General features: G+C 39.1%; 1 pseudogene; it reads left to right on the top strand.

The window, feature by feature from the left end:
- The first annotated feature begins 12198 nt into the window (after window positions 1-12198).
- Window positions 12199-13443, top strand: LOC139004827 (heterogeneous nuclear ribonucleoprotein A1-like; annotated as a pseudogene).
- Window positions 13444-22856: the final 9413 nt, after the last annotated feature.

The following is a 22856-nucleotide window of genomic DNA, read 5'->3' as shown; positions in this document are numbered from 1 at the left end:
CTTGCCAGGGCCCCTTGCTTGACTCACAGGCAAGCAAGGATGGCTAGACCCTAATGAGTAAGGGCGCAGGTAGTAAATAAGGTAGGAGAAGTTGGTTCCTTCAACTCTGAACAACCTTAAAGATCTTCCTTATTCCTATCTGTCAGCCATTTCCCTTATCTCTAAAAATTTAGTTTATGATTAGGTTCAAGATTTGCCTCCTTAAGAAATGTGTTTTGAATTAGTCAATTATTTGTATGTCTCTATATAAACGCCTAAGCAATCGAACAACTGGCACAACCAGAACTACTGGTTGCTGTGGTGCACACTGACCAGCAGGAGGCAGACACTCAACGCAGCAGCTGTCCCCTGGTGCTCAGTGTGCTCCCACAGCCAACCTCCTCTGGCGGGCCAACCTCCCACGGTTCCTCCCTCCAGGACAGAAGGCTCCAATCACCTGATTGGGCCCGGCCCCCGGGCTGGGGCAGGGAACTGGGGGTGGTGGCAGACAGGGTCACTTCCCCAGGGGGGCCGGGGGCTGGCTCCCTCCTCAGAGCCAGTGGCCAACCTCCTGTGCCCCATCCCTCCCCGCAGCCAGGAGGCCCCAATCGGCCCCCTGTGGTGGTGGCGCAGAGGCCAGGGAAGGAGGAAGTGGGGAGGTGGGGAACCGTGTGGTTGCAGGGCACTGACGATGGTGGCGTCAGCATCCAGTGTCCATTCCTTCCACCTCCTCTTCTTCACGGCCCTGATCAGCCTGGCCCCAATCTGTCCTGATTGCTGGCCAGGTCTAGGGACCCCACCCATTCACGATTTTAGTGCACTGGGCCTCTAGTATAATTATAATGTGTGATTCCTATTATATATGCCCAATGATTCTAATTTACTGTTATAGTCATGAGCCACATAATGAGGTTTCAGTCAATGTTGGGCCACATATGATAGTGGTCTAATAAGATTATAATGGATCTATAACAATTCCGATCACCAAGAGATCTTGCAGCCTTCCTAACATAGTAGCACAAAACATTATCATAAGTTTGTGATGATGCTGGTATAACAAACCTAAAACCTACTGCACCTATAGCTGAGTAAAAGTATAGTACCTATAAATGATATATAGTGCATGCCCCACTGGTGTGGCTCAGTGGTTGAGCATCAGCTTATGAACCAGGAGATCATGGTTTGAGTCCAAGTCGGTGCACATGCCTGGGGTGCAGGCTCAATCCCCAGTAGGGGGTGTACAAGAGGCAGCTAATCAGTGATTTTCATCATTGATGTTTCTATCTCTTTCTCTCTCTCCTTTCCTCTCTCTGAAATCAATAAGAAAGTATATAAAATTATGTATAGTGCGTGATAATTGGTAATGACTGTGATACTGGCTTATGTATTTATTGTACTATACTTTGTATCATTATCTTAGAGTATATTCTTTCCACGTATAAAAAAAGTTTGTTTTAAAACAACGTACAGAGTTACGCTAGCAGCAGTATTGAACATCTCATGTTTACCTGGTCTATTGATTGAATCAGTTCTCTTGTGCTGGATTTAATCTCATGTGGTTTTGTACAGTAGTATGCTGTACAGGTTTGTAGCCCACGAGCAATAGGCTATACCATATGGCCTAGGTGTGTAATGGACTGTACCATCTAGGTTTGTGTAAATCCTTTCTATGATGTTCACACAATGAAACTGCCTAATGATGTGTTTCTCAGAACAGATCCCCATCATCAAGCAGTGCATGATTAAAAATATTCAAATATTCTTCATTTGAATATTTAAATAACAAGACTGACTTCTTTAATAGGATTGAAAATTGTGTGAGGACAAAATCTGTGTATTTTCTCTTAGTCCCCAACATCAGGGTGTAGTGTTTGACACAGAATGTGAGAGTCGAGGGGTTGTTAAAGGATGCTGTCTGAACTTTTACCACCAGCCAGTACAAAGGAGGCATCACACTTCCATCTCCTTACTCTGTTTCTTGCTTGCACTATTTCCAGGACTTTGCATCAATGTAGAAAGAATTTTTCCTCTGTATTCTGAATCCAATGAACACCCAAGATGCTCCAATCGCTTCTATTCCTCGGGGAGATTTCATTTTTACTGATATTTTATCAGCCTATTTTTAGCATGGAAATGAACTATTCTGAACAGCTGAACTTCAGTCTATAATATTTTTCTAGACATCAACCTGTTCACATGAAAGAAGCATTTTTTTTTAAATTAAGTAGTATTCATTACATTATCTAAGGACTTTTGCAGAAACATTTTCATTAGAACACCTGGCAATAGGCAGATTTCACTGGGGCTTAATATAGATTATTTGAAATTCTTTGTTCATATACTCAGTTTTCAATTCATGCAGCTAAATTTGAAGGGAAATGTATGGCTAGAGGGTGGCTCAGTACTAACCCAAGTTGTCCTACAGCTGTTAGAAGCCCTCAGCTGTTCTCCCTTTCCAGTTTTTCTCTATTCAGGGAAAGAGAATGAGCTGCCCTGGGGTCAGGGTCTGAGAGCCCACGTTTCTATGTTACATTGCATTATGCTGCTAATTTTTAGCAGCGTTGTTAAATCCTCGCTGCCTGACTTTGCAGCTGTTGGAAGAACATTTCGTAGGCAGAGTGTGAAGAGCTATAGATTTTTGTTATTGTATCAAGGATTTGTGATCTAATAAGATGTGCATAAGAATTTAAAACACAAGAAATGGAGCCATAACATGCTGTTTCCCAGTATTACCGAAATATCAAGAATAATAGACAAAAATTCAGTGTTCATTAGTTGCTGAATATTCCATAAAAATTCTGTTGTATCTCTAAAATGATAAGGGAGACATAATGTGATATTACCTTTATCTGGATTAATTGACCTGCCAATTTATTTAAAATGGGACACTTACTAAATTTCTAAGAATGACATGTCTTCATTTTTAAATTAAAAATTGTCAAAACTAAGAATATTCTTATAAGAATTATTTTTGAAAATTTTAAAACTTGCTAAGATGTAAAAATATTCTATTCAGTCAATTATAGTGATGGACAGTAGGGGATCTATGGATAGAGAACAGTGTGGGGCAGGTTTTGACAGCCCTCAAATATAAGGTGCTCTGTTTGGAGTTTAGCCTTTGACCTTTAGGGATGCTTGGAAGGTTCAGGAACAGAAGAGTAGCAGGAGGAAGTAAAAGGCAAAATGATAGAAAAATTTAATGTTTAAATTATGCAAGAGAATTAGAAGAATTGGTAAGAAATATTTAAGAGGAGGAGACCAAGATGGCGGCGTAGGTAAACACCGGAGACCGCTGCCGCAAACAACCATTTCAAAAATACAACTAAAAGACGGAACGGACATCACCCAGAACCACAGGAAGGCTGGCTGAAGAGAGACTCTACAACTAGAAGGAAAGAGAACAGCAAATCGAGGCTCAGAGGCGGCGCAGTGTGGAAAATACAAAGGTACTGAGGTGCGCGCGCAAAGCGGGCTGGTGGCTGAGGGCGCGGTTGTCGTTTTCTGTCGGGAGTGAGTCTCAGACTCTGGGCTCCGGATCCGGGCGAGTCTCTAGGGACCCAGACTCAAACGGGAGAAGCGGGATTATCCGGCATCAGTTGGAACCTGAGGGCAGCTTTCTCTCCGAGGTTTGCAGCGGCTGCCGGGGTTCTGAGAAGCAGAGCCTCTGGGAACGGGACTGAGCGCGGCCATAACTGCTCCCTCCGCCCGCCCTGTTGATCCCGCCCCGCCCAAAGCCTGCGCACAGCCATTTGCCGATCGCCTCAGGCAAAGGCTGGATTAGCGCCTCCCCAGATGGCAGACGTTTTCCATACAGCTGATTCCTATAGCCAGTCGGCCTGGTGGTCAAATCCCTCTAGTGTTAACTACAACAATTAAGGCTTGGCTAGAACAAGACTGTGCACAGAGACCACAAAGGGGTGCACCAAGAAAGCATAAAAGATGCGGAGACAAAAAAACATGACAGAAATGGAGGATATGGAGCTAAGAATCGCAATTTTGAGGGCTTGCCATAAATTTGTGCAGAGCCTCACGAAAACTAATGAGACCCTCGATGCTACGATAAAGAAATTAGAAAGTAAGCATACACGGACTGAAATAAAGAATATTATACCCAATAGCAGACCAGAGGAGTACAATAATCAAACCAAAGATTTGACAAAAAACACCCAATTGGAAAAGCAAAATGAAAAAAGAATCCGAAAGTGTGAAGATAGTGTAAGGAGCCTCTGGGACAGCTTTAATCGGTCTAATATCAGAATTATTGGAGTGCCAGAAGATGAGAGACAGCAAGATATTGAAAACCTATTTCAAGAAATAATGGCAGAAAACTTCCCCCATCTGGAGAAAGAAATGGACTTACAGGTCCAAGAAGTGCAGAGAACCCCAAACAAAAGGAATCCAAAGAGGACCACACCAAGACACATCATCATTAAAATGCCAAGAGCAAAAGACAAAGAGAAAATCTTAAAAGCAGCAAGAGAAAGAGGTTCAATTACCTACAAGGGAATACCCATACGACTGTCAGCAGCTGATTTCTCAACAGAAACTTTGCAGGCCAGAAGGGAATGGCAAGAAATATTCAAAGTGCTGAATACCAAGAACCTACAACCAAGATTACTTTATCCAGCAAAGCTATCATTCAGAATTGAAGGTCAGATAAAGAGCTTCACAGATAAGGAAAAGCTAAAGGAGTTCATCACCGCCAAACCAATATTATATGAAATGCTGAAAGGTATCCTTTAAGAAGAGGAAGAAGAAGAAAAAGGTAAAGATACAAATTATGAACAACAAACATGCATCTATCAACAAATGAATCTAAGAATCAAGTGAATAAATAACCTGATGTACAGAATGAACTGGTGATTATAATAGAATCAGGGACATAGAAAGGGAATAGAATGACTATTCTTGGGGGGAAAAGGGGTGTGGGAGATGCGGGAAGTGACTGGACAAAAATCATGCACCTATGGATGAACACAGTGGGTGGGGAGTGAGGGTGGAGGGTGGGGTGGGAGCTGGAAGGAGGGGAGTTATGGGGGGGAAAAAAGAGGAACAAATGTAATAATCTGAACAATAAAGATTTAATTAAAAAAAAAAGAAATATTTAAGAATAAAACTATATCCTATCTAATAAAATAGTAATATGCAAATTAACCATCACACCCTCACTCCCTTACTCCGTCATTCCGTCACAGGATGGCTACGGCCACAGAGATGGAGTGACCAGGAGGTTTGGTTGCCCCCGATGATGGAGGAAGCCAAGCTTCCTGCCTACCCTGGCCAGCCTTGAGCTCTACTCAAGGCTACAAAGTTTCAATTATAGAAGATAAATAAATCCCAGATACCTGCTTCCAGCCAGCTTGGCCTCTGCTCAAGGAGGGGCTGGGAGCCTCTGTTGCTAGGGGCAACCCAGGATTCGAGCGGGACCAAGGCTACAAAGTTTCAATTATAGAAGTTAAATAAATCCCAGATACCTGCTTCCAGCCTGTGGCCGTGGCCAGCTTGAAAATGGCCCTCAGCCCCTCACCCAGGCTGGCCAGGCACCCCAGTAGGGCCCCCCACCCTGAAGGGGCTGTGGCCTGCCTGAAAACAGCCCTCAGCCCCTCACCCAATCTGGCCACACTCCCCTGGGGTGAGGGTCTCCACTGGGGGGCTTGACCAGCCTGCAAACAGCCCTTAGTCCCTCACCCAGGCTAGCCAGGCACCCTAGCGGGACCCCCCCCTCCGATCCGGGACACCCTTCAGGGCAAACCAGCCGGCCCCCACCCATGCACCAGGCCTCTATCCTATATAATAAAGGGAAATATGCAAATTGACCCTAACAGCAGAACAACTGGGAATGACTGGTTGCTATAACACACACTGACCACCAGGGGGCAGACGCTCAATGCAGGAGATGTCCCCTGGTGGTCAGTGCGCTCCCACAGGGGGAGCTCTGCTCAGCCACAAACTGCTGGCAGCCAGCACAGCTGTGGTCGCGGGAGCCTCTCCCGCCTCCTAAGTAGCACTAAGGATGTCCGACTGCAGCTTAGGCCTGGTCCCCGCTGGCAGGTGAACATCCCCTGAGGGCTCCTGGGCTTCCAGAGGGATGTCTGACTGCCAGCTTAGGCCCGATCCCCCGGGGAGTTGGCCTAAGCCAGCAGGTGGACACCCCCCGAGGGGCCCCAGGCTGCAAGAGGGCACAGGTCGGGCTGAGGGACCCCCGCCCTGAGTGCACAAATTTTTGTGCACCAGGCCTCTAGTTAGAAAATAAATGCAGCAATTAAAAAGTATACCTATTTTCTTTTAGGAATGAGATTCCTCTCTTGGCTTCCATGATACTGAGATTTCCTGCTTCTAAACCTTCCCTGTTTTCTTAACTGTGTGATTTCCCCAACTTCCCACAAGTGAAAATTCCACACTGGTTCTCATCTTCTCCCCTCTCCTTCCCACCCTCCTTCATTCCCCCTCCCCTCTTTACCTCCCTTCCTATCTCCTCCCCTAAACTTTCTCTTCCTTTTCCTTCCTTTCAAGTGACTTCCTCTACCTTTATCACTGTCTCCTCCTTTCCTCTCTTGCCCTCTCTCCCTTTCTCTTTCTCATTTCCCTCTCACCTTATGGATATCTATATCCATATCTATACCTATATCTGTTTACCTGCATCTATATCAGTGATGGCGAACCTATGACACGTGTGTCAGAGGTGACATGAGAACTCATTTTTTTGTTTGATTTTTCTTTGTTAAATGGCATTTACATATATAAAATAAATATAAAAAATATAAGTCTTTGTTTTACTACGGTTGCAGATATCAAAAAATTTCTATATGTGACATGGCACCAGAGTTAAGTTAGGGTTTTTCAAAATGCTGACACACCGAGCTCAAAAGGTACGCCATCACTAATCTATATCATCTATTTCCTTCAGAAATATTTATTAGTAACATGTCTTCAAGTATCATATTTAAGTGAATGACTATACAACATATAGCTTTAACTCCTTAGAAATGCACTTTTGTGGCCTCTCAAATTATAAATTGCAATTCCCCAAATCAAAATATAGAATTACAATAATAAATTAGCAATCTTAAAAGGCAAAAGATATCTGTCTGACTTACCATGTTACCTTAGGAAAGTTATTAGAAACCCAGAAATCTTAAGTGTCTCATTTATAAAATGAGGAAAATAATAATGACTATTTTCAAGTTCTCATTATAATCAGTTAGGTTATTAAGGCTATAATGTGTGTAACCCTGTCTGTAGTATAGACCATCAAACCTCAGAGGGAAGGCAGAGGAGGATGGACGGGAGGAGGGGGGAGTTGGGGCAGTAAGTTGGGGCATATAAGCATAACCAATGGACACAGACAATAGGGGAGGGGGGTTGAAGGCCTGGGCTGGGATGCAGGGGCAGGCTGGGAGGGGACATCAGAGGGAAAAGAGGACATATGTAATACTTTCAATAATAAAGAATTTTTTAAAAAAGAAACCGTCAACAAAATGAAAAGGCAACCCACTGCATGGGAGAATATATTTGTCAGTGACAAATCTGATAAGGGGTTAATTTGCAAAAAAAAAAAAAAAAAAAAAATTACACAACTCAACAACAAAGACAAACAACTGAATTAAAAAATGGGCAAAGAATCTAAGCAGACACTTGTTCAAGGATGACAGATTGCCAATAGATATATAAAAAGATGCTCAGTGTCACTAATCATCAGGGAGATGCAAATTAAAGTAAGCTCTCAATAAAACCTTCTTCTTTCATTATTTGATAGTTTTACAGGTAAAATAGAAAACAACCTTCAGTTTCTTTGTTCGCTATTCTCTGCACAAAGAATTCTGGCTTGTACTTGATGATTGGTTTTAATCACCAATTGCACAGATATGATCACTGTCTAGTTAGTAGTACTATTAAATAATGAAACAACTTAACACTGGGTAAGGCATTTAAATGATTGGAGTCGAATATTAGTTTTCCTCTGTGAAAGGATGAAAAGAATTACTAACCTCATTAAGGCTTCTATTGGGTATATAAAGAAATGGTATATCTGAAAACATATACATTTAATTACAACAAAGTATAAGGTTTTAGACTGATGACATAAAAAGGGATTGGAATACACCATATTGTGACTTCAGTAAATTTCCTGTGATCAAAATGTTCTAGACTTTAAAGTTTATACCCAGATACCAACTTTGAAAGGGAAATAGACCCTAATATTTTCTTTTGGGGTTTTTTTTCAGAGTTGAGGGACAAAGTATTCAAAATAATATTATTTTTATTTCTTGATTAAGGTATTACATATGTGTCCTTATCTCCCCCATTGGCCCCCCTCGCTCATGCCCTCACCCCCCTGGTGTCTGTGTCCATTGGTTGTGTTTATATGCATGAATACAAGTCCTTTGGTTGATCTCTCCCCCTTACCCCCATCCTCCCCTACCTTCCCTCTGAGGTTTGAGCATCTAATCAATGCTTCTCTGTCTCTTGATCTGTTTTTGTTCCTCAGTTTATGTTCATTATATTCCACCAATGAGTGAGATCATGTGATATTTATCTTTCTCTGACTGACTTATTTCACTTAGCATAATGCTCTCCAGGTCCATCCATGCTGTTGTAAATGGTAGGATTTCCTTCCTCTTTACATTAGCATAATATTCCATTGTGTGGATGTACCACCATTTTTTAATCCACTCATCTGCTGATGGGCACTTAGGCTTTTTCCAAATCTTAGCTATTGTGCTGCTATGAACATAGGGGTGCATATATCCTTTCTGATTGGTGTTTCTGGTTTCTTGGGATATATTCCTAGAAGTGGGATCACTGGGTCAAATGGGAGTTCCATTTTTAGTTTTTTGAGGAAACTCCATACTGTTCTCCACAGTGGCTGCACTAGTCTGCATTCCCACCAGCAGTCCACGAGGGTTCTTTTTCTCTGCATCCTCACCAGCACTTGTCGTTTGTTGATTTGTTGGTGATGGCCATTCTGACAGGTGTGAGATGGTACCTCATTGTTGTTTTGATTTGCATCTCTGGGATGATTAGTGACTTTGAGCATGTTTTTATATGTCTCTTAGCCTTCCTTATGTCCTCTTTCGAAAAGTATCTATTTAGGTCAGTTGCCCATTTTTTATTTGGGTTGTTTATCTTCCTTTTGTTAAGTTGTATGAGTTCCCTGTAAATGTTGGAGATTAAACCCTTATCAGAGATAACATTGGCAAATATGTTCTCCCATGTAATGGGCTTTCTTGTTGTTTTGTTGATGGTTTCTTTTGATGTGCAAAAGCTTTTTTTTTTTTAAATATTTTATTTATTTATTTATTTATTTATTTATTTTATTGCTTAAAGTATTACAAAGGGTATTACATATGTGTCATTTCCCCCCACCCCCTTGACAATCCCCTGGCCTCCCCTACCCCCCAGTGTCTTATGTCCATTGGTTATGCTTATATGCATGCATATAAGTCCTTCGGTTGATCTCATACCCCCCTCCCTCCTGCCCCCCAACCCTCCCTGGTCTTCCCACTGCAGTTTGACAATCTGTTTGAGGCAGCTCTGCCTCTGCATCTATTATTGTTCATAAGTTTATAATGGTCTTTATTATCCATGAATGAGTGAGATCATGTGGTATTTTTCCTTCATTGACTGGCTTATTTCACTTAGCATAATGAAAAGCTTTTTATTTTGATGTAGTCCCATTTGTTTATTTTCCTCTTTAGTTTCCATTGTCCTAGGAGCTGTATCAGTGAAGATATTGCTTCCATATATGTCTGAGATTTTGCTGCCTGTGGATTCCTCTAAGATTTTTATGGTTTCCCGTCTTATGTTTAAGTCCTTTATCCATTTTGCGTTTTTTTTTTGTTTGTTTATGGTGTAAGTTGGTGGTCTAGTTTCATTTTTTTGCATGTATCTGTCCAATTTTCCCAACACTATTTATTGAAGAGACTGTCTTAGCTCCATTGTAGATCTTGCCTCCTTTGTCCAGTATTAATTGAGCATAGTGGTTTGGGTCGATTTCTGGCTTCTCTATTTTATTCCATTGATCTATATATGTTTGTTCTTGTGCCATTGAACAGACATATAGACCAATAAGTACTTATATTAACCTGAAGGCATGTGATATGGAAAATAAAATTACAAACTTTAGACCTGGCCAGGTGGCTCAGTTAGTATCCCGTACACCAAAAGGTCTTGGGTTGCACTCCCAGTCGGGGCACACACCTAGGTTGCAGTTTCAGTCTACAGTCAGGGCACATACCTAGGTTGCAGTTTTAGTCTACAGTCGGGGCGCATGGGGAGGCAAACAGACCTGTTTCTTTCTCACATGAATGTTTCTCTCTTCTTCTCTTCTTCTCTCTATCCTTTCCTCCCTCCCTCTCTCCATTACATTCTCTAAAAACAAAAAAAAATATCACATTTCTTGATGATGATTTAAAAATGGCAAACTTTAGCCTAGCCGATGTTGCTCAGTGGTTGAACTTCGACCTATGAACCAGGAGGTCACGGTTCGATTCTGGGTCAGAGCATGTGCCTGGGTTGAAGGCTCGATCTCCAGTGTGGGGCATGTAGGAGGCAGCCAGTCAGTGATTCTCTCTCATCATTAATATTTCTCTCTCTCCCTTTTCCTTCCTTTTTATATATCAATAAATAAATAAATATAAATATATATATATATATTTTTTTAAATTACAAACTTTAGTTCAATACCAAAAAGTACAAATGACATAAAAATTCTGTGTGTGACACGACTGTGGCTAAAACCTCTTTGTTCCATAGTCTTATAGAATGCTCGAGCTATGTTAGCTCAACTCTATCATTTTTATCATCAGATAAATAACAATTGGAGACCCAAAAAGAGGAATATATTGGTCAAAAACACTAGAGTATTTAATATCAGAACCAGAAATAGTTCTTATCTCTTGCCTCAGTTTCAGGTGCTTTTTGTTATAGTACTTTACTAGTATGATAAGATTCATACACTTCAATTATTAACCAAGTAAAAATTTTGAAGTTCTGTCAACAATCAGTGAAATTAGATAATTAAAGTATTGTTATTATTTAACCACTTAAATAATTCCTCAGGAGCATCTAAATCACATTCCTCCTGTAGGCTTAGGTTGGGATGCATTCATGCAGTATTCTAACAGAGCATCTTTCCAGATGGTTTCAATATATTTTTACTCTGATCTAATTTAAATAATGTTATAAAATGTACTTAATGGCATCTTCTGTTAATGTAATGCAAATATTAAACTACTTTCATAGTCAGTCATTTAATACAATAATTTTGTCTTCCAGGAAATATTGCAAACTATCATATCTTTAAGTACACACTATTTTTAATACCAAGTCAGCTCTTAGGTCAATTTACATAGTTACATTTACATATGCATTCCCTAAAGTATGGGAGCTCTGAAATATGGGATGTTGATATTTTAAGTGTAAGTATTGAAACCATCTTATGAATTTAATTGCTTAGATAAGAGTTTTGTATTTAAGCATAGAAAATATTTCATTTGAATGAAAACTAATACATTTAATAAAAGTAAGTAGTATACATTAATGAGAGGTATGTCTACTACACCACTCTTTTTTGTAGTTTTAAAATTTATTATTTTCCATCACAATTTATCTCCCCTATACCCTCTTCCACATTCACCCACCCATCCTGCACAATCACTACACTGTTGTAGTACACCACTCTTAAAATAATCACTATGAATTTTTCTTTGTTTTATTTTGTAGTTCCCAATCACCTCATTTATTTGGAATTATTATGAAGTGAGGTCTTAGTGAAATATAACTTCTTCAAATTTAAACATTAAATTATATCTGTTTATAACATACAGATGTGAGATTTATTTACTCTTTCCTATCACAATGTTCAAAACATTGGGGATTCATATATATGAATTATCATCTAGAACATTAAACATAATATTGCATTTGGGTCCCCATACACTTCTATCTCAAGAGCTATTGTGATACAAAGTGTTATGTATCCCAAGTCATAATGATTACTGTTTGTGTTATTTTTAAATTGTATTTTAATCTGGGCTTGTACATTTGATCCAATATTATTTTAGACAGCTAAAACTTTGCCTTAATCTATTTAATCTTATCTCCACATTGCTGCTTCAACTGTTAAAAGTTTTAAGAAATCATTTTACTGAGATACGCTCCTTAGATCACTCCTTTCTGCCGGTGAGCGCCACGGAGTCAGCATCCTTGGAATTTCCCCTGTTGCAGTCATCATGTCTAAGTCTGAGTCTCCCAAGGAGCCGGAGCAGCTGCGGAAGCTCATTATCGGAGGGTTGAGCTTTGAAACAGCCGATGAGAGTCTGAGGAGCCATTTTGAGCAATGGGGAATGCTCACGGACTGTGTGGTGATGAGAGATCCAAACACCAAGCGCTCCAGAGGCTTTGGGTTTGTCACCTATGCCACTGTGGAGGAGGTGGAAGCAGCCATGAACACAAGGCCACACAAGGTGGACGGAAGAGTGGTGGAACCAAAGAGGGCTGTCTCCAGAGAAGATTCTCAAAGACCTGGTGCCCACTTAACTGTGAAAAAGATTTTTGTTGGTGGTATTAAAGAAGACACTGAAGAACATCACCTAAGAGATTATTTTGAACAGTATGGGAAAATAGAAGTGATTGAAGTCGTGACCGACCGAGGCAGTGGCAAAAAGAGAGGCTTTGCTTTTGTAACCTTTGACGACCATGACTCTGTAGACAAGATTGTCATTCAGAAATACCGTACTGTGAATGGCCACAACTGTGAATTAAGGAAAGCTCTATCTAAGCAAGAGATGGCTAGTGCTTCGTCCAGCCAAAGAGGTCGAAGTGGTTCTGGAAACTTCGGAGGTGGTCGTGGAGGTGGTTTTGGTGGAAACGACTACTTTGGTCATGGAGGAAACTTCAGTGGTCGAGGTGGCTTTGGTGGCTGCCGTGGTGGCGGTGGATATGGTGGCAGTGAGGATGGCTATAATGCATTTGGTAATGATGAAAGCAATTTTGGAGGTGGTAGAAGCTACAATGATTTTGGCAATTACAACAATCAATCTTAAAATGTTGGGCCTATGAAAGGAGGAAACTTTGGAGGCAGAAGCTCTGGCCCTTATGGTGGTAGAGGTCAATACTTTGCCAAACCACCCAACCAAGGTGGCTATGGCGGTTCCAGCAGCAGCAGTAGCTATGGCAGTGGCAGAAGGTTTTAATTACTGCCAGGAAACAAAGCTTAGCAGGAGAGGAGAGCCAGAGAAGTGACAGGGAAGCTACAGGTTACAACAGATTTGTGAACTCAGCCAAGCACAGTGGTGGCAGGGCCTAGCTGCTACAAAGAAGACATGTGTTAGACAATACTCATGTGAATGGGCAAAAAAACTCGAGGACTGTATTTGTGACTAATTATATAACAGATTATTTTAGTTTCTGTTCTGTGGAAAGTGTAAAGCATTCCAACCAAGGGTTTTAATGTAGATTTTTTTTTTGCACCCATGCTGTTGATTGCTAAATGTAATAGTCTGATCATGATGCTGAATAAATGTATCTTTAAAAAAAAAAAGAAATCAGTTTACCAAATGTTGGAATTATAAATAAGTTAAGAGTTGGTAAATTATTAATTTTTCATAATGGCTTCTAATACTCAACCCTGACTAAAGATTTAAAATGTAGTCATTCAATTCTATGATTTTCTGATTCCTTCTCTATATTTATTTAACTTTAAAAAAATGCTTTAGAGTTACGACATCTACAGCTAGTTTTCTAATGAAAAGAAACTCAGCTTCTTCCTCCTCATGGGCAATAGGTCAGTTTTGTTTTATTATTTGCCATTTGTAGGTGCATGTGCTCAGGAAATCTTCTCAACTCAAAAGATGGATCAGTACTGATCAAGTTCACATGCACATGTGACCAAACGTAGCCAATGAGAACCAGGAAAAGTCTGCTGGAGGACATCTGGGAAGGACTTGTTCTTGATAAGATAGGTACACCTGGAAGGAAATGCATCAACTTAGCTGGACAGTCTAGTCTCTCCTTGTGACAACTAGATCCATATCAGCTACCTTGCAAATAAATAGATCACCAACATGCTGTGAATGGCAGGGGCAGAGAGTTGTAAGGTGAATTAACGATGGCAGGACAGAGCTGACATTTATTTATAGTTATCCAGTAGAAGTATACATTCTCTCCATTAAGAATGACAAGATTGTGTCTGAGTTGAAATCACTACATAAGTGGATTTTTAACCAATCAGGTGCTGCTGATTTGGTTATAAGAGTCAAGGGTAAATAGGCTACGTCCTTCAAATCCAGTCCTTCCTTCCCACACATCCCTTTTCTATCTCCTGGCTGCACTTCTAAGAATTGAGTAATGAGAAGCAATATATGCAACATGCAGCGGACTCAAGGACTGCGGTGCTGGTGTGGAATGTTCTTATCCTTTAATTTTGTGGCTCCTTTAGGAATGCTGTGTCATTAGTATTTAAATCACTTCATAAATATTTCACTCTAAATACCATTGTAATGTCTTGTGTGTGCCTTAATTTGTGTCTAACATAATGGTTTTGTATAGTGAGACAATTTCATCAGGGCACTTATACTATTAAAAAGAGATTTAATGGAACACTTTATCTTTACTTTGAGTTGACCATGAAACAGAAAGCAAAAGGCTATTTAATTCCCGCAGCAATAGCGTCCTATTTTTAGATACTTTGTTTTTTGAAAGAAAAATCAACATATGCATGTCTCAAATACTCAGGAAAATTGTAGTTGCGCAGCCCAGGTGGAAGAGGAAAGCAGAGAGGAGTTGGAAATATAACACTCAAAGTCATGAAATAATATTGTACAGGACAATTGAGGAAAAGGGTGGCAAAATAATGAAGATGTGTAGGCAATTTCCTAGACTTACATAATTTTTGTACCTCCTTTTTATTGTTCTTCCATTAGAAATCCATTGACGGATATTCAATTATTTGAGGGCCATTATACACATTCTACAGGAAAAACTTCTCAAAGATAGTATCTCCAGCATTCTCTTATGCACACTGTGCAAGTTTTTTTCCTTGCTTTTCTACTAAAAGGGTGTCTCATGAACACTCAAGAGGGGCATTTCTTTCCCTGATCATCCTATTCTTCACATAGTTTGTTCTTATTTTAATTGAAAGTCAACTTGACCTTTCTTAAGAGAAGGCTAATCACTTATTGTAAATCATAGAAAAGATTTTGAGATATGTTTAAATTCCATTTAAATATGGGAAAGAAAAAATTTGGAGGAAATGTGACACCAAAACATCGACAACAAACCTGAACTTTTTACTTGTAGAAATGTTTCAATAAAATTAAAATCATTAAGGTTTTATGTCGGTATTTATATATTTACTCTTTTGTTTAACTGTGTAGTACACAATTCTGACCTGGAAGTAAACAAAGGGATACTGTAGGGACTTTAGTTATTGTTTTCAAGGAAAACCTCACTACTTTCTTGTGAAGAAAGTGACCATGTGTGGCAACATTGGAAATTTATATTAACAAGCACTCTGTTTTGGCCCTGGCTGGGTTACTCAGTTGGTTCCAGTGTGGGCCCAAGGCACCAAGGTTGTGAGTTTGATCCCTGGTCAGGGTACATTCAGGAAGCAACCAATGAATGCATAAGTAAGTGGAACAACAAATCAATGTTTCTCTCTTTCTCTCAAATAAAAATGAAAAAAAAAAGACATTTTAAAGTTAAAGTCTATTTTTAGCTTGGGCTCCTTAATCCTCAGGCAGTAGACTTTCCCCGCAACTCTGTTCAAATCACTAAGATGTTTTACTAACCAATCTTGAAGTTCTTTCTTAGCCATAACCTTCAAGTGTCCTTTATCTCATTCCTTCCTTGCCACAATGTCTCTCTCCATTGCAGGCTCTGATCACCTCATTCATTGGGAAGTGTTGACACTGTTCAAAGGCTTTAAAAATCTTACTTTCAAATGTTAGAGTTATGGTTGCATCAGATTTCCTAACATGGAAGGATCATGGACTTATAGAAGCTTTAAATGCTTTCTTTTCTACTTATACATCATCTGATTCTTTTTTTAATTCCTCTCTTCCTTGTCATATTTTGACAAAAATAGTCAATATCAGCCAGCACATGTGACTATGGCATTGTTTTCCAATTTTGTACCTAATAGCTTTCAGTAGAGAGTCTATAATCATGTGATCTAAGTTAACAATTTTATCAAAAATGTCACTGATACAAAACATAGGTCTTTCCAGAATTCAGTATAAAATTCTTGAACACGAAGCCAACTACACAAAAAGATTTGTTATCACAGAACTCTGTTTCTAGATACAGATTTCTGTTTTATTTAGTCACCTCATTATCAGTGCCTCAGTGACTGAGGTGAGTGAGTGTGAGGGCTGGGGACATGACTGTTCATTGCTGTGGACTTCATAAACACTGCACACTCATGCTGCACTAAAGTTATAAAATGACACAAGATTAAATCAAGCACAAGAGAAAATGATACAGTCGAGAGGCTGAAAAACAGATACCTGAGACTGCTGTTGACATAACAGAGTATACTGGTTTTTAGCAATACTTTTTTTTATTAGTAGAAAGAGTACACTCTAAAATAGTAATAAGTATAGAGTAGTAAATACATAAACCAGCACCATGGTTGTTTACCATGGTCAAGTATTACGTACTGCAGAGAAATGTACGTACCATACTTTTATGTGATTGGCAGTGCATTGGGTTGGCTTACACCAGCATCATCACAAACACATGAGTAATGAGTTGTGTTACAGCATTACAATGGCTATGATGTCACTAGGTGATAGGAGATTTTCAGCTTTACTATAATCTTATAGGAGCACCTTAGTATATGAAGTCTGTCATTGAAGCAACATTCTGTGGGGCCCATGACTAGACTTTAATAAACAGAGTTTTATTTCCTGCTCCAACAAATGCAAATGTTCTGGTTTGTATAGGGATCCTGGGTGGTTCTCCGCTATGTAGTAACTCAAAGACACAGATGCTTTCCAACTTGTTTCTACTTTTCCTCTCTGTCTTATTGGATTACAATTGGACAGTGATCAAAAGTGGGAGGTCATCTTCAATGGCATTTCTGTGGCTTGGCTAGAAATTGGTATACATTAAATCCAATATTCCAAACTGGTCACATGGTACCACCAGGTTGTGAACCAGTCTTGCTAATATAAAGCTTCGAGGTGTATTTAACTTTTTTTTCATTAGGTGGTTGAACAAGTATGAATTAAACAAAACTGTATTTTATAGTGTTTCATAAACAATTACAGAATAAAAATAAATTATTTCTCCAAAATATGCTAGATAAGATACTATACTTTTTCTGCCAACATGGAAAGATCTACTTAACAACATATAAAAAATTATAGCACTTGACAATACCCCAGTGGGTAGTCATTCACATCTAAAATTTTCCTTTTGGGGTTAATAACATGCTGAAAAGTGTTGTCCACTGAATTTAAAGCTGGTAATTTTGGGGAAAAAAATCCCATTATGTCTAGAACTTCAAAGAGAGGAAATACCCAGTATGCCTGTGACTGTAATTGCCTGTTATTTTGCATCAGAGACATTTTGACATTCTTATTCATATGCCCCAAATGTCAAAACCAAAACCTATAATGATTTCAAAATAATTTGCCCTTATAAGATCAGTATTAGGACTCTGCACACATAGGACAGGCACTGAAATCATATTTTATTATATGACTAAAGGCCCAGTGCACGAATTTGTGCATGGGTGGGTTCCCTCGGCCTGGCTGGTGATTGGGGCTGATTGGGGCTATCTTGCCCAGTCCTAAGCTTCAGCCAGCCGGCCCCTGGGGAGGGACCACAGGAGGCTGGCCGGCTGCAGGAGGTTGGCTGTGGGAGTACACTGACCACCAGGGGGCAGCTCCTGTGTTGAGTATCTGCCCCCTCGTGGTCAGTGTGCATCATAGCTACCAGCCGGTTGTCTGGTCATAACGGTTGCTTAGGCTTTTATAGATAGATAGATAGATAGATAGATAGATATAGATATGCTTAGGCATATATATATATATATATATATATATATATATGTATGTATATATATATGTATATAGATATGAATCTTACACACTAATTGTTTTATAATGTATTACGTAGTTCATGCTTCTTGTAATTACTTTTTAAAGCCAGATGTGGAAAAAATGAAGGACATAATACTTTCATATTTCATTCTAAAACTTCTTGTCCTGGCCTATCAAACAGTGTTGGCTTTTACCTACCATTCTAAGTACCCAGTGGCATGAGATTTGTTCTTTTGACTTACATTTCCAAAGTAGGGAACTTTTCTGTTTTAGCTCAATGCCAGTTTTGTGCCGACTGCCTGCAGCTTCCCAGCTCCGTTTCTAGAATTTGGGAGTTTAATTGCCACTTGCACAGTGGTGCCGTACATAAACACAGCAGCTGCTACTGTATGTTGGAAGTGGCTCAGAAAAATCTATGGACACTGTTCAGCTTTGACTGAAAACCCCCGATTTTTAGACCCAGCTGCATCATTCTAACAGCTTGGCAACATCACGCCTTAAACAAAAAGAATGCAGCACATTGGAGGTCTACTTACAATATGTTTGAGACCACACTGGAGAAAATTGCAAGGAGACACGTGGTCTAGTGGTACAACTTTTGAGAAATCCACATCACCTTTCCCTTTTCATCCATTCACAGAGGTGTTTATATTTTATTCGTTAGTATTCTGTATTGCTAGAGATAGCCACTAGAGATAAGAAAGCTAATATGAAACTTGGATACCTTCCTGTTACTAGGAAGACATTATGTTCTTTTTGGTTAAACCAATTAACAATGTGAAACCAGAGGGGAAATACAGAGAAACCTTGAAAGAAGACCTGTGTGGTGGCAGCTTGCAGATTTTAACGAGCACATGTGGAAGAGGTAGACTGATGTCACATTTCAATGTAACCACACACACACATAAAAACTCTTCTTAGTTTGTTAAGTGTCTCTGCATCTATTTTTTGAAGCAGATACAGTAGAAAGCCATTTTTTCCCCATATACACAGAAAATGCAGGAGATATCAATGAAAAAAGAAATCAAGACAATTTCCTTAATTTCACTGCCGGGATATTTATTGCTCCCTTATGGAAAGTTTTCTGTATTTCAGTATTTAAAAGTCCAAGTACAATCTCTGAACAACAAAGCTTCACAGGGAAGTTCAAAGCCAGGTGTTATATGTCCACTATAGAATATTATTAATAATATTCTATAGTGGACATATCAATATTATTAATAATAATATTAATAATATCAATATTAATAATAATATTAATATTATTATTAATATTATTAATATTGATATTATCTCAATATTATTATTTTTGTCTTTCTGCTGAATCTTGGAATGTCAAAGCTTGTCATGTAAAATCTTGAGCTTAATTTAGTTAGAAACATTACATTGTTGTCTAATACTTATGTGGAGCTGCACTATCCAAGAATAGTAAAACATTGGCAGTCGTTAGTTTTGTTGATTTTGGCATTTCAGCTACCTAAGTGAGAGTGAATGCTAAAGTATTAGTATGTGGACTAAGGGATTGCTTTAGAGAACAACAAATCCAAATCCAGTGGCTAATTTCTAATACTTGAAGAAGTAATTCAAGCTATTTATTTTCTCTCTCAGTGTAATAAATATAAAGAGACAAGTGTAGAATACCCAGTTCAGAATCACATTAAGGAATTTCTCTGAGGTACATATTTTTTCAATAGTAACCTATAAAGTCTTTACAGAACTTTCATGAAATCAGTAGAAGTATCTCTTTGTTTTTACCTAATGAACAACTACAGTACAACATTATAAGAAATAGTTAAATTGTTTGTAAACTTTTAAAGTTGACCAATATCCCTGATTAACATATTCAAGTGAGATTTGTTCCTGAGATATAAGGATGGTACAATATCTGCAAATCAATTAACAATATATAACACATAAACAAATGGGAGGATAAAAACATATGATCATATCAATAGATGCATAAAAGTTTTTTTACAAAATCCATCACCCATTTATGATAAAAACTCTCAGCAAAATGGAATAGAGGGAACATACCTCAAAATCCTAAAGGCACTATATGGCAAACCAGAGCTAAGTTCATACGCAATGGGGGAAAACCAGAAGCATTTCCCTTACAGAGATGTCTGCTTTTACCACTCTTACTCAACAGAGTACAGAAAGTCCGAGCCACAGCAATCAGATAAGAAGAAGGAATAAAACACATCCAACTTGGAAAGGAAGAAGTAACAAATGATGTGATACTGGGTATAGAAAACCCTAAAGATGTCACCAAAAAACTATTGTAACTGATAAAATAAATTGAGTAAAGTAGCATGTTACAAAACATATCTCTAGAAATTGGTTGCATTTTATATACCAATAATGAACTATCAGACTGGGAAAGAAAGAAAATGATCCCATTTACCATTTATAAAAATATGCATAGGAATAAGTTTAACCAAGAAGGTAAAACAGCTGTACTCAGAAAATTATAAGACACTATACAAAGAATTTGAAGAAGATACCATTAAATGGAAGCACATATCATGCTAATGGATAAGAAGAATTAACTTTGTTAAAATGTTCACATCCCCAAATGAATCTATATATCCAAATAAACTCTATAAAAATGCCAATGGCTTTACTTTATAGAACTTTAGCAAATAACCCAAAAATATATATGGAACCACAAAAGACCCTAATAGCCACAGCTATTTTGAGAACGTAGAATAAAGTTAGAGGAGTCACAGTACCTGATATCAAACCATACTACAAGACCATAATAATCAAAACAACATGGTTCTGACATAAAAACAGACATAAGATCAATGAAACAGAATACAAGCCTAGAAATAAATTCAGGCCTATATGGTCAGTTAATATTTGACAAAGGAGGCAAGAATATACAATGGGGTAAAGACAGCCTATTCAATAAATGGTGCTGGGAAAATTGGACAAATACGTGCAAAAGTATGAAATTAGGCCGCCTCTTACACCATATGCAAGAATAATCTCAAATGAATTAAAGAGTTAAATATAAGATTCAAAACAATAAAAATCCTAGAAGAAAACAGTAAAATTTCAGACCTCTCAATAGTAATATGTTTTTTAAAATTATTATTTGTTAATATATTTTAAAATATATTTTTATTGATTTCAGAGAGGGAGAGAGAGATAGAAACATCAATGATGCCAGAGAATCATTGGTAGACTCCCTTCTGCATGCCTCATACTGGGAATTGAGCCTGCAACATGGGCATGCATCCTGATCTGGAATTAAACCATGACCTCCTGGTTCATAGATTATTGCTCAACCACTGAGCCATGCCAGTAGGGCTGTCAGTGTTTTTTAATTGTATTCATTGGGTTTGATCCTATTAATAAAAGCCTAATATGCTAAGTGTCCATTTGTTCGTTCATCTGGTCATTCAGTCAAATCGTAATATGCTAATGATATGCTAAGTCAGCTCAACCGCTTGCTATGACTTGCACTGACCACCAAGGGGCAGACACTCCGACAGGTAGGTTAGCTTGCTGCTGGGGTGTGGCTGATCAGGACTGAACAAGACAGGCCAGACACGCCCTGGAGCCCTCCCACGGTCCCTCCTCCCCAGCTGGCTAACCTTCCGTGTCCCTCCCTGACCCTGATTGTGCACTGGTGGGGTCCCTCAGCCTGGCCTGCACCCTCTCGCAATCCGGGACCCCTTGGGGGATGTCATAGAGCTGGTTTCAACCTGATCCCATTCAATGCAGGAGCTGCTCCCTGGTGGTCAGTGTGCTCCCATAGGGTGAATGCTGCTCAGCCAGAAGCTGGGCTCATGGCTGGTGAGCTCAGCAATGGTCCCGGGAGCCTCTCCCATCTCCATGGCAGCGCTAAGGATTCCCAACGTAGGCTCCCCGACTGCGAGAGGGCGCGGGCCAGGCTGAGGACCCCCTCCCCAAGTGCCCGTATTTTATGCACCAGTCCTCTAGTTAGTTAATAAAATTATATAGATTTCATGTGTATAATTCTATAATACATCATCTGTATATTGTATTGTGTGTTAACCACCCCAAGTCAAGTCTCCTTCCATCACCATTTATCCCCCTGTGCCCTCTTCTACCAATCCCACGCTCTTTTCCCTCTGACAATCACCATATTGTCGTCTGTGTCTATGAGTTTCTCTTCTTAATCCCTTCACTATATCCACCCAGTTCCACAGTCTGCCCTCCACTCTGACATCTTTCAGTCTGTACTCTAGCTTGAGTCTGTTTCTATTTTGTGTGTTTATTTTTTTCATTTGGATTCCACATAGGAGTGACATTATATGGTACTTGTCTTTCTCTGACTAGCTTATTTCACTGTTTTCCACAGTGGCTGCACCAATATGCATTCCCACTAGCAATGCACAAGTGTTCCCTTTTCTCCTACACTTGTTTGTTTTTTATTGATGATAGCCATTCTGACACAATGTGAGGTGATATCTCAGAGTGGTTTTACTTTGCATTTTTCTGATGATAAGTGACATTGAACATATTTTCATATTTATATTGGCCATCTATATGTCCTTTTTGGAGAAGTATCTATTCAGGTCTTTTTCCCATTTTTTTAATTGTATTATTTGGGTTTTTTTGTTTTTTTTGTTGAGTTCTTCATAAATTTTTGATATTACGTGGGGTAGGGACACGACTGTGAATCCTTTAAACCTAGTAGGTCTCTTTTCTTTGAACCCCCAATCTGTTAAGAAATGCTTTGTTTTCTTCCTTGAATCAATAGAAAACTGTTTTTCCCATGATGCTACTACATCTTTACTATTTTATCAAAGGGATATTGTTGTTCCAATGCAGAGACTTAGAGTAACAATTTGA

The sequence above is a fragment of the Myotis yumanensis genome, unplaced genomic scaffold, assembly GCF_028538775.1.
Source record: "Myotis yumanensis isolate MYYU_CA2020_CCGP unplaced genomic scaffold, mMyoYum1.0.hap1 SCAF_3, whole genome shotgun sequence".
In the NCBI taxonomy this organism is placed as follows: domain Eukaryota; kingdom Metazoa; phylum Chordata; class Mammalia; order Chiroptera; family Vespertilionidae; genus Myotis; species Myotis yumanensis.
Note: the sequence above shows the minus strand (reverse complement) of the source record. Positions and strands in the feature narration are given on the sequence as shown.